Source organism: Suncus etruscus, chromosome 11, assembly GCF_024139225.1.
Source record: "Suncus etruscus isolate mSunEtr1 chromosome 11, mSunEtr1.pri.cur, whole genome shotgun sequence".
Classification (NCBI taxonomy): domain Eukaryota; kingdom Metazoa; phylum Chordata; class Mammalia; order Eulipotyphla; family Soricidae; genus Suncus; species Suncus etruscus.
This window is the reverse complement of record NC_064858.1, coordinates 13,627,579-13,639,625: the sequence shown is the minus strand read 5'-3', so window position 1 is coordinate 13,639,625 and position 12,047 is coordinate 13,627,579. Positions and strand designations below refer to the sequence as shown.

The following is a 12,047-nucleotide window of genomic DNA, read 5'->3' as shown; positions in this document are numbered from 1 at the left end:
GACTACATCAAGCTGCCAAGACACCAAAGCATTCAAGCCTCATATGATGGAAAAATGATGGGAAACTAAATGAACAAAACCAGTAGCATAGTAATCTCAACTAGCACCATCCAGTCCAGAAAACTCTCAGTGACTTCAGTAATACCATTGTGAGACAACAATGATCTCAAATTGAATATTATTGAACTAAGTTTTGATTATTCCATTTTTCTTTGTTATATCACAATTAAAAAAATTAAGTAAATTTTCCTGCCTGCTAATGGAGAAGACTAATAACTGGGGTGGAAAATTGGGTACATTGCTACAAAGATGGTCACATTGGTAATAGAATTGATGTTGAAATATTTTATGCCTGAAACAACATTATGAACAAGTTGGTAAATCACAGTGTTATAAATTTTAATTACATTAAAATGGAGTAGAGATAACATTACTCAACATAATAAAACCCATATATTATAAGCCCAAAGTTAATATCATATTGAAAAACTGCAAGGTTTTCCTCTAAGATTAGTTATAAACAACAATGTCCAGTCTCACAACGATAAGTCAATGAAGATATTCTGGTAGAAAAAATTGGCAAAATAAATTAAGAATTAAATGATAAAGGAATACATTAACCTATAATTTGTAGTAGGTGACATGATCACATACTAAACTACTAAAATATACTTGAAATGGTAAAAGTATAGTTGTATATTAAATATTCAAAAATCAGTTGCACAACTAAAAGTAAAAGAAATAAATAATTTCATTTACACTAACATAAAAAATAATAAGCAATAGACAAAATATATAATGGAGGTTAAAAAACTTATACACACTATACTTACCTGGCAGGGGAGATACCATGATCATGAAGGTGGTTTTCCCATTGCACTCCGGATGTGCTGACCCCTGCGATTTCCCCATATGTGGGAAACTCGACTGCATAATTTTTGGTAATGGGGGACTGCATTTGCGCTCTCCCCTGAAAGAAAAAAAAACTTATACACCAAAAACTATGAAACATTTATATGAGACAAAAACTTAGAGACATCTTAAAAGAAAATACAAATAAATCTGAATACATTTGTTCTCAAAAATTGGAAGAAATGCATTGCCACAATCGTCGTCCTACCCAAAGAAATATACAGATTTAAGACAATCCTATCAAAATACCAAAGGCATAAAAAAGATTCCAGTGTGGGTGAAGGAGTAAACTGAAAGGGTGGAGAAAAGAATAGTAAAAGAGTTATTTGTATTAGGGCGATGAATTTAGAGTAATAGTATATGCTGAATAAGTAGTCAGTCAAAGCTGTGTCCTACATATTCTGTCAGTGAAACAGAATAAATAGGCCATTTTAATATTCTGAGCATGGGTAAAAGTTATTAATTTATGAATAATTTCAAAACATTAAAAAGGATTCAGGAAAAGTTTGTCCTGAAAGTTAAACAGCAATTTGATCTCAATGTCATTAAAAATAAACTTTCACCTGTTACTAATTTTCTTTTTAGTTGCAAAGTCATTGTTTGTTTGAATTGTTTAAATAAAAGAAAAAAGAGCATTTCTATGCTATTTATAAGGATCAAATAAAAGAATAAATTGCAAAGGGTTATGTATGGATGAAGCAAATAAAATAACTTTTTTAATAAAGTATTGAAAACATAAGTATGACTATGGCTACCCACAACTATAAGTACTTTACTGTAAACCTTCCACAGTGTCCCCAGATAGTGCATATTTGAGTTGCAAACACTGCCATTCTACATCTGAGAGTAATTATTTTGTGTGTACTATCTTTAATTATGGATTCGTAATAAACTGAAAATTGAACCCAGTAATACAAAAAGGCTTCCCCAAACTCTGCCAGTGAAGCACAAAGTATTTTGTGTTGTTCCTTGGTTTCAGTTTTATTATTATTATTATAGGGGGTGTGTCAGATTTTGCATGTTTAACTGTGTGTTTGTTTATACTTTTGTGTGTAATTTTGGCAGTGGCTACCATTTTCAAATACAGACATGTTCAGAAGCAGAAACCATTCTTAACTGGTTCAAAATGACTTCATGGAACCATCCTATTTTGACTATGGCAATAGATTTAACAGTAAATTTTATAAGTTGGAACCAAAAGTCTAAATATGCTCTAAACAGGCAGACCTTTCAGTCTCTGAGAACATCCCACCTAATAAAAGATAAGAAATTTATAAGAAAAGTATTTTCTTCCAAAACACGATTCAAATCTTAGCAAATGCAGATTTCAGGTACACATCCCATCTTCAACAATATTGTATTCAGTAAGGCCCATTTTCAACTCTTCTAAAGAGTCAGGAAAACAAGTCTAATGATACCAGGTTATTTTCAAATTAACCATTTATTTTCCCAGGTATTCCTCTGATCCTTCACCTCCTCTCGTTTCTGTCTCATTATCTCTCAACTGTTTCAGTGCTCTCTCTCTCTCTCATTAACACACAAACACATGCATAAACACACACACACCATAAACACGTGAATTAAATAACTCAGCTTTTTATCATATTAATTTCTTCCAATTTGCATGCTGCCTGAAAATATGAGAATTTTAGTTGTTTTGTTTTGTGCCACACTGATGGTTCCCAGGAGCTAGTTTCTATTTGATAAATGGAGACTACATACCATGTAGTAACAGGGATCAAGCTTCAGTAATGCTTTAAAGGAGTTATCTCTCCAGCCTGGTTTTAGACTTAAATATTTTTATAATTTTTAATAAATATTATAATTTATAAAAAAACTTAAATGATTTTTATAAATATGATTGAAATAACTTCTTTTGAGGCTCTTTTGAGTAGGTCGATGTGAGAACAGTGGTAGTGTCTTCCCTGGTAGAGGATTGTTCCCAGGTGATATTATTAAAATCATATATAATTCAAGTAAAATTATGTATTACCTAAGTGTGTATATGCTACATTATGATCTATACTAAAGTCTAGTTTTCACCTCCAACAAATGTTAATTTATAGATTTTTTTCCATTTCCCCTGTGATTACCATTTTATTCTAATAATCCAACTTTGTTAAAACTTCAGAATACTTTTTATTTGCATACAGAATTTTAATCTCAATCTAGGTACCTTTCCCCTCATAGAGTCTTATACAAATAACTATTCTCTCTCTTCATCCATTCACTTTTTTTATTCACTTTTTTGGGGGGAGGAGAGCATGAATGCAGTCCCCTACTACCACAAATTATATTGTTGAGTTTCCCACATTTGGGGAAGTCGCAGAGGTTAACACATCTGTAGTGCAATGGATAAGCCCCACTCAGCGAAAATCACCTTCATGATCATGGTATCTTCCCTGCCAAATAAATATACCCATTCACTTCTTTTCCTCTTTCTTCCTCTCTGCTTTTTTCACTCATTTCACTAGCAAAGCATGCCCTATCTAATCTTTTTTTTATATTATTATGAGATCAAAGATGCAAAGAAAGAGGACAAGGTAAAGTTACAGTGGGAAGACAATCACTCATAAACAGAATTCCCAGAAATCCCCTTGCTGACACCTTAATTTTGAACTTTCAGCCAAAGAGCATTAAGAAAAATAAAACAAAATTCATGCACAATTACTTTGTCCCTCAAGTCCCCAGATTGAAGTACATTATAACATTTCTTAGAGTACACAAAGCAATCTAAAGCCACAAAATTTATGTAACTCCTTTATTTTTTTTAACAGGTCCATGCATATGCATATTGGTTTAAGTTAACCTCAATAGTTTAAGTGGTTTTTTTAAGGATTAGAGTTAAAGGAGCACAGCTAAAAACGGTGTTAGAGTAGCAATTGTTGTTTGCATATGCGCAACAAAATATGGGGGCATGGAAAAGAAAAGCCTTGGCCTAAATATAAGGAGACCTTACCCCTGAAGTTTTCTGGCATAAAATCAACTCTAGGCTCCAGGTATACTAGGTTGTCCAACCTAGTCATTGTCTGTAATGCCGATACACTTTTATTTCTTACACAGTCGCTGTTGTTGGTGTCAGGTTTCTGTAAAGATCCTGGAATCTGTGCATATTCTACATTGAAGTCAGGATGTTGTGTCCTCTAGCTTCACCTCGCAATTAGAGGGCAATGCAGAGAGCCCTGTCCTGAAAGCAGGTCGTTGTTGTTGTTGTTGTTGTTGTTGTTGTTGTTGTTGTTAGGTCTTCTGGGTGTTAAGGGAAGTCTCTTTTGAGTAGGTCTATGTGAGAGCAGTGGTAGTGTCTGCCCTGGTAGAGGATTGTTCCCAGGCGATGTTATAGACAACATTGGTTGTTTCATATATGGCATCCCTGGTTCAACGGTGAATGGAGAATGCCCATTCTTCTGAGACCTGAGCCAGGTCATTATGACAATGTTCAGGGTGTAAGGTCCCATTGCATTACAAGATTGTGTGTTCCTATATCTATTAGATAAGAACTTGTTTGTATGTATGGTATTTTCCCATTTTAATGTGCCTATGCAAAAGAGGAACAATGCCACGTGGCGTTATTGGTGCATATGGGGACTGCTAGAACAAGTCCAACAATCCCCGTGACTTGTTTCAAACATAAACTTTAAACTGAGAGACTCTTCTACCAGAATTCCTTATTGAATAGATGATCACAAAGGGAAGAAGAGACAAATAGTGGGGAAAATAGTCACTGTATAAGAGAATATTTAGTAAGAGTTATAGCTTTAAGGAAATACATATAAAAATTTCCGAAGACATATACGTGTCCCTTTTATGTCTTTTGAAAGAGTTGGGGGGTGTTAAATCCGGTGTACCACTTTGGTCAGTGATTTGGCCTGTGCGGTACTGAAGGTAAAAAGGTTAAAGGTGGGGTAATGATGGTTGGAGGTGAGGGAGTGACGGACTAGAAATGAGCTTGTAGGAGTATAAGAAAAGGCATTATACAAGATGGACGTTCTGCATATTCAAAACATGCCAATTATCATAAGGATTACTATTAATAAATACTTTACGTGCGGGGGCAGTAGCCCCCGAGCAGTTTTGAAAATGTAGACCGGTGAGGGGAAAAAGTTGCCTGTGTCTGCCTCACCGCAGCCCAGCAACCCAGCTAGGTCTGCCTAGCCTCCCAGCTGGTGCTGGGGGAAGGGCGGGGATAGCCTGGAGACCCCCTTCAAATCTATTCATTTTTAACCAATTTCTTTATCCTTATTAATCCGCTACTCTCTTTGCATTTTCTCTCTCCAAATCCCCCAATTCTATCACTGCCTCGGTTTTATCACTGCAATTACACAATTGTCTTTCTAGTGAACTTATTTTTAGTTTTTTTTAAATTATGTAATATGAAAACTGCATGAAGTTACCACATGTAAATTAACCACCGAACACAAACGTTTGTATCCTTCAACATACATTTACTCCTTAGCCCAATAACCCATCCTCCTCACTCCTACTTCTTTATTATAACTAAATCTTATAATAGTACAAAATTTATTTTTAGCCTATATTTTCTTTTATCTATAATACATACGAATAAAATGATACAGTGCTTTCTTTCATCTTCATGAGCAAGGTGCTCTGTGGGTCCATATTTTTTGTTGTAATTTTCAGGAATTTATCGTTTATATCACTGAATAGTACACCATTATATATGAATATATATAAATCTCCTTTATCCATTTATCAGTTTATGAGCACTTAGGTTATTGGCTATTGTAAATAATATTTCAGTATGTAGAAGGCACATGATTCTTCAAATTAATGAAAATAACCACAAGTGACATTATTGAATTCTATAAAATTCTAATTTTAAAATTTTGGAGGAATCTAATAGTATTGGAAAGAAAAAGTAGTTAAAATTCCTGACCTAGATCTTGTTGACCTAGATCTCTAATGAACTTTTGTAGGCAAATCTTTTTATATCCTTCACTTCTTACCACAGTAGAATTCACTTTAAACTCTCTCTCCCCTATGGTTTCCATAAAGCACATTTTCATTATTTTCTAACAATTCTTTCTCTACATTTCTTCCTGTTTTATAATATTCATAAATTCAGATGTTTCCAAAGGTTCTTTCTTTGTCAAATTCACGGTAGTCTTTGAACATTTGTTCAAAGAAGGTTCAATTTTCCATCCAATAATTTTTCTTACTCTGATTCCGTACCCAACATTCACTTCAACATCACTATCCTTTTCTCAATATTTTTGTTGGTGCTACCCAACTTTCCCCTATATTTGTCAAATTCACAAGCATATTTAATTACCACTGCCCAGGATCAGACACAACTATAGATGGTTGTCCTAGTTGTCTCTTCTCTCTGTCCTTCAACTCAATTCATCACATGTCCTGCATTTAGATAAATTTCCTAAAAGAATAATTTTGATCATATTTCTCATTTTCAAAAGATTTTAATATCTCTTCATTCTATAGAATAAATCCCAAAATAGTGTTAGTGGTAAAATATATCTATCAATTTATCATGACACAATTTCCAAAATACCTTATCATGTACTTTTTATTTAAACTTGTAATAAACTTTTAAGGATCCTGATACTTTTCCAAATCCCTTAATTGATGTATTTTATTTGCCTGAAATATTATTTTCTATACTAATTTAAGATATTATAATAGATAGCTAACTGTCAGTATATAGAATTATAGTTTGCAAATTCAAAGCATTATTGTATTGTTTTACCATAAATGGCATAGCTGACTTCACTTGGCATTCTGCCTGTAATCCCCTCTTGCCTTTTTCTATCTAAATCTGCTCTTAACTTTTGCTTTGTGTGTGTGTGTGTTCTGTGCATGTGTGTGTGAATTTTTTATTGTGAATTACAAGTCTTCACAGTTATATTTAAGGTACAAAATGACAGTGGATTAGGGACATTCACACCACTAGTGTAAACCTCCTTCCGCCATCGTTCCCAGCATGCATCTCAGCCCCTGGACTGCTAGTATAACAGGCCCCTTTTGTGTATAGCTTGGTGTCCTTTGGGTGGTCTTGATTCTATTGTCATTGACTTTGCTTTGAGTATTTAGTCTTTTTTCTTTATTTTCACTCAATACTCCTAAGACTGCTGGGACCCTGAGCCCCATCCACATTTTTTTCTCAATTTATAGGAAGGCATAGAAATATGAGGCAGAATATACCCTTTTTCTTTCATATCTAAACTAGAATTATACTGAGATATATCTTTGTCTTCAGAGCCTTGACCTTGTTTCTTCATAAGTAGGATTCTTCGAAATCTTGACCATTTTACATATTTGATTATGTATGAATAAATAAATCATGAATAAATAATATGCTAAATGAATCACTTAGAGAAGTCAAGCCACAGGAAGGCAATTCCTTGACAATTGGGTAGAGATTTATAAGCCCCATTTTGACTTAATAATGTAAAACAAAAACAAATAAACAGCCCCAAATCCTCCCATTTCTAAGTGTAACTGGAGGTCATAATCTGAAAATGCAACTCCATAGGATACCACAATCTACTAATTTCTGACTTCTGCCATTTACCTTAAGAACCATGGAAACCATGCTTCCTTCCAATTTTAATGTTTGTTCAATTTTCTTCTTTCCTTCAAATAAACATCACCGTCCTGGAAACAAGAACCTTATTCATCAGCTATGGATTGGGGATTATTTCTTCGTCTATTAAACTATCATTATTTTAAGTCCTCCACTTGCCTTCTTAAAAATATTAATCTTTTCAAAATTCATTTATGGGCTTACTACAAAATGTATAGGCATATGCTAAACAACAATATTCCCAGGTGCTAATGAAGAACATATGCTTTTGAGATGATTATTTACTTAGAATTTAAATAAGAGAAGAAAAAATACCTCCTAGAAGTCTAAAATAAAGAAGATTTGTGGCATTTTAATTCTTCTACAGGATTAACTATAACTCATATAGCTATTTCTAGTACTGTGTCTTTGGCATTTCCTAGGAAATTTAGTCAACAAAGTTGCACACAGCAGGAATCTGCTTCAAATTACCAGCCCTGTTACCTTCTTATTTCCTGCAAAAATTCCTTTGTAAGGGACAAAAATGGGATTTTTGTTCCTTTTAAGGAAACAAAATTTTAAAAAAGCATGCAAACTAAAATTGGAATTTAAGTCAGCAGTTTTAGAATCATACCAGGCTATGGATGAAGTTAACCTGGTACTAAAATCAGGGTTAAATTAAAAAATTCTATAACAACTTCAACCCCTTGCCACATGTACTGTTTTATTGTATTTGTAACTAATGATGAAAAATAATGTCTCCCTAGGACTATAAAAGAATATTAAGAACTTACACCAATTTGTTCTTGCCATATTGGGGCTTTTCTAAGATTTGAGAGAAAAGAATTATTTACTATATGTTTCCTGAAAATGACCAAAACATTTTCTAAAAATTTCTTATTATCATAGCCGTCTTTCTTGATGTAAATCTCAACATAAATGTATACACATTATTACTCATATTTTCTTAGCCCATATGCATTGAGGGCAGTGATGAAATCAAAAGAAATACTATTATTCAATTTAGCTTTTACTCTGGAAATCACTGTCCCTAAGCTTCCAGTTTCTTCCTACTTAATTCAAAATTACCTGTAAGAAGTCTTATAAAAATTCCATGAGTGCTTCTAATAACTCTTAAATTGAAGTGTGGGAGTTGGGCCACACCCAGCAGCACTCATAGGTTACTCCTGGCTCTGCACTCAGAAATCGCCCCTGACAGGCTTTGGGAACCTTATGGGAATCAAACCCAGGTCTGTCCTGGGTTGGCTGCATGCAAGGCAAACGCCTTATTATTGTGCTATCACTTCAGCCCCATAATTATTAATTACGTTTAAGAGTGTTTTTTGAGCACTATAGATCAAACAAATTTCTGGTAAGTAGGGGGTCGAAAGAATGAGCAGCGATTCTCCCTTTGAGAAAGGTAAATAAACTCTGTTACTATCTTCTGTCCTATTTTGTAAAACTCCTATGGTTCTTTTATTTTACCCTTGCTTTATTTTCAGCTAGTGTAAAAACTCCACCCCTTTCTATTGCTTTCTTATGATCTACTTAGCAGCACATTTTGTGTTGTGGCTTTTTTGGGACCAAATTTACCTGAAATAAATCCAAAATATTGGAAAAATACATTGAATGTCATTTAAATGGCTTATTTACTGGAAACTACACAATGCCTAGAATTTAACATACACTTACTATATTACGATAAAATCACTGCCATGGGAATAGCTTAAAATCTTTTTGCAATGCATCAGTTTATATTTTTATTTTTCTTAAGACCAATATAGTAAATGATCCATTCTGCTATGGAATTAAATTGATAAATTAACTTTCAAATTGAACTATTGTGTTTGGAGGTCTTATTCTGGCATCTTTAGCAAAAAATTCTTGAATCTTAAAAAAAAAAATAATGATCTTATGGTATGGTTGCTTTGCTTGAAAATTCCAAAACTGGAATAGACAGTCAGTCTGTAGTCATTTCCTTCCAGACCCACTCATTATTACTCCTTCACTTTCAACTTTTCAATTTCTTAATGAAGACTCTCAGAGGAAGGCCAAAGCTGAAGTAAGATCAGTGAATTTCAGCATTTCAAAAATACTAGTAGCCCAGACTATCTACTTGCAGGAAAATTTCTAGAACTTCTTTAGGATGAACCTGAAATTATAACTTAAAATCTGTTCCTCTCAGTCCTTCTGAAAATATGTAAATGCATTCAAAATATTCCATCAAAATTAAAGAAATTAGAGGAGATTTAATGGTCTTAGGTAATAGAAATGTTAACTGTCTACAGAGATCTTCAATAAAAACAGATGGGCCTGAAAACTAAAATGAATGTGCAAAAGAAGTGCAAAGAGTAGAATGAGGACAGCTATCTCTGAAAAACCTACTTGCAGATTATGTCATGCTCTAAACATACTATTTAAATAAAGGAGATTGTAAAAATAAATTTAGGAACTCAGAGACAGAACAGCTAGAGCATATGTCTAGCCTATATTCTAACCACTTCCAATTTCTAGCATCATATGATCTCAAACATTACCAAGCGCATACTTGGTTACCTCCTAAGTTACCATTGAGTGTGACTTTGTAAAATGGTTCTTATTAGTCCTGGTACCACATCTTCCCCAGAAGCTTGTTATCCCTTACATGGAATAACTGGTTTGAGAATCCCTAACAGAGTCTCCCAAAGCCTTCTGAGTACCACTTGTGAGGCCCTCCAACAAAGAACATAAATTAAGACAACAATTAAATCTGTTGCTATTAGTTGTACGCACCACATAAAATGATTTTCCCCAAATTTACATTTAAAATTGCTTCATATGAAATAAAGGCCTTCTATCTGTTAGGTACACTTTATATGGAGAATCACTTTATATACATGTGTTTATAAACATTTATTTTATCTATTTTTATAAAAGAAACCATATAAAGTGAGTTCTTTAAAATTCATTTAAAAACATTAAGGCATTGTATTTTTTTAAAATATCTTTCTTTAAGCACCATGATTACAAACATGTTTGGAGTTGAGCTTTAATTATAAAAAAAATAACACCCCCTTCACCAGTGTAACATTTCCATCATTGTATTTTTTTTTTTTTTTTTGGTTTTTGGGCCACACCCGGTAATGCTCAGGGGTTACTCCTGGCTATGTGCTCAGAAGTTGCTCCTGGCTTGGGGGACCATATGGGACACCGGGGGATCGAACCGCGGTCCGTCCAAGGCTAGTGCAGGCAAGGCAGGCACCTTACCTTTAGCGCCACCACCCGGCCCCCCATCATTGTATTTTTAATAACCATTATACTTTCAGAATTGACATAATTCTCAGGTCCTTATCAAGATTAAAAATGCATTCACAAATAGTGATATGGTTTCAATGCCATTCATTTGTACTGTAAAAGTTTTGATTGAACTACTTAAATAAAATTACATTTCAATTTTTATGTGTAAAATTCTACCATGGTAACACTTTTCTGAATTGCGACTATAGAAAATAAGTTCAAAAAGAGGAGTAACACCAATATGTGTGAAAAATAGATGACTGATAATCTACATGGAATTGTTCTGAAATGTAATGATGCCCAAGATAAGGGCAATACCATCATCTTGTTCATATATATAAGTACATAGAATGGAAACATTTTTCAATAACTACGATGGTCAAATTTTTTTAAATAATTTCCACAGTGTGACATATTTTGTGGGGATTTTAGAGTAAGAATTATAAAATATACTCCCATGGGAGTATAAATCCTGCTGTATATGTAAGTACATACATATTTATATATTCATTAGTTTGGGGGCATATTTAAGTCAAATAATGCCTAGTGATAAAATAAGTTAAATATGAATCATTGTATTTATGGTAAATAAAATATGTTATCAACTATTATTATTAATTTATAACTTAAAATGTCTTGCCTCTTTGATTTTAGAAATTATAGAGGTTGAGGTAAAGTTTGAGTTAGCTACAATATGGTTAAAGTGTTTATTTTCTTTCACAAGGTCTTGTGGACATTTTTAAAATATCAGTTTTCAAAACAATCTTTTCTCCCTAAATCTACCTATATCAAGGAATTTAAATCAGTTAAGAATTTTTATTGATTATTCCTGAGAAAAGATTGTTATTTTTAAACTTTTGTCATTTATTTACTCTAGTTATTTAGGAATGGAGCAAAAGTACAATAGATAAGGCATTTGTCGTGCAAATGACTGACCAAGATCAGTCCCCAGTATCCTAGATGGTTCCCTAAGCACTGCCAGGAGTGATTGGTGAGTGCAGAGCCAGGAATAATCCCTGAGCACAACTTGTTATGGAAAAACAAAAAAGAAAAAAACTGCTTATTTTTAACTTCTATGTATTGACATACAGATTATATTCTGTATAGTCTTCTGAAAAACAGACTATTGTCTGACTTGGCCAATGCCAAGTCTTTAAAAATGACACTAGAAGATATGCTAGCTAAATAAAATCTATGAACTTTATAAAGTTATTATGCGCAATAGAAAAAAACTGTCTGAAAAAATTATCAGTACTGCCAACAGTTGACGATTTTATTCAAAAGGAAAAAACAAACCTCCAGCACTCATAACTTTTCACTG

The 12,047-nt window shown here is 33.4% G+C and overlaps 1 non-coding gene and 1 pseudogene across 1 annotated transcript; one reads left to right on the top strand and one right to left on the bottom strand.

The window, feature by feature from the left end:
* The first annotated feature begins 825 nt into the window (after positions 1-825).
* LOC126023241 (uncharacterized) lies at positions 826-973 on the top strand (annotated as a pseudogene).
* A 2,192-nt stretch (positions 974-3,165) lies between these two features.
* LOC126023288 (U1 spliceosomal RNA) lies at positions 3,166-3,329 on the bottom strand. Its single transcript, XR_007500463.1, has one exon. It is a non-coding gene; the product is annotated as a U1 spliceosomal RNA (small nuclear RNA).
* Between the last annotated feature and the right edge of the window lie 8,718 nt (positions 3,330-12,047).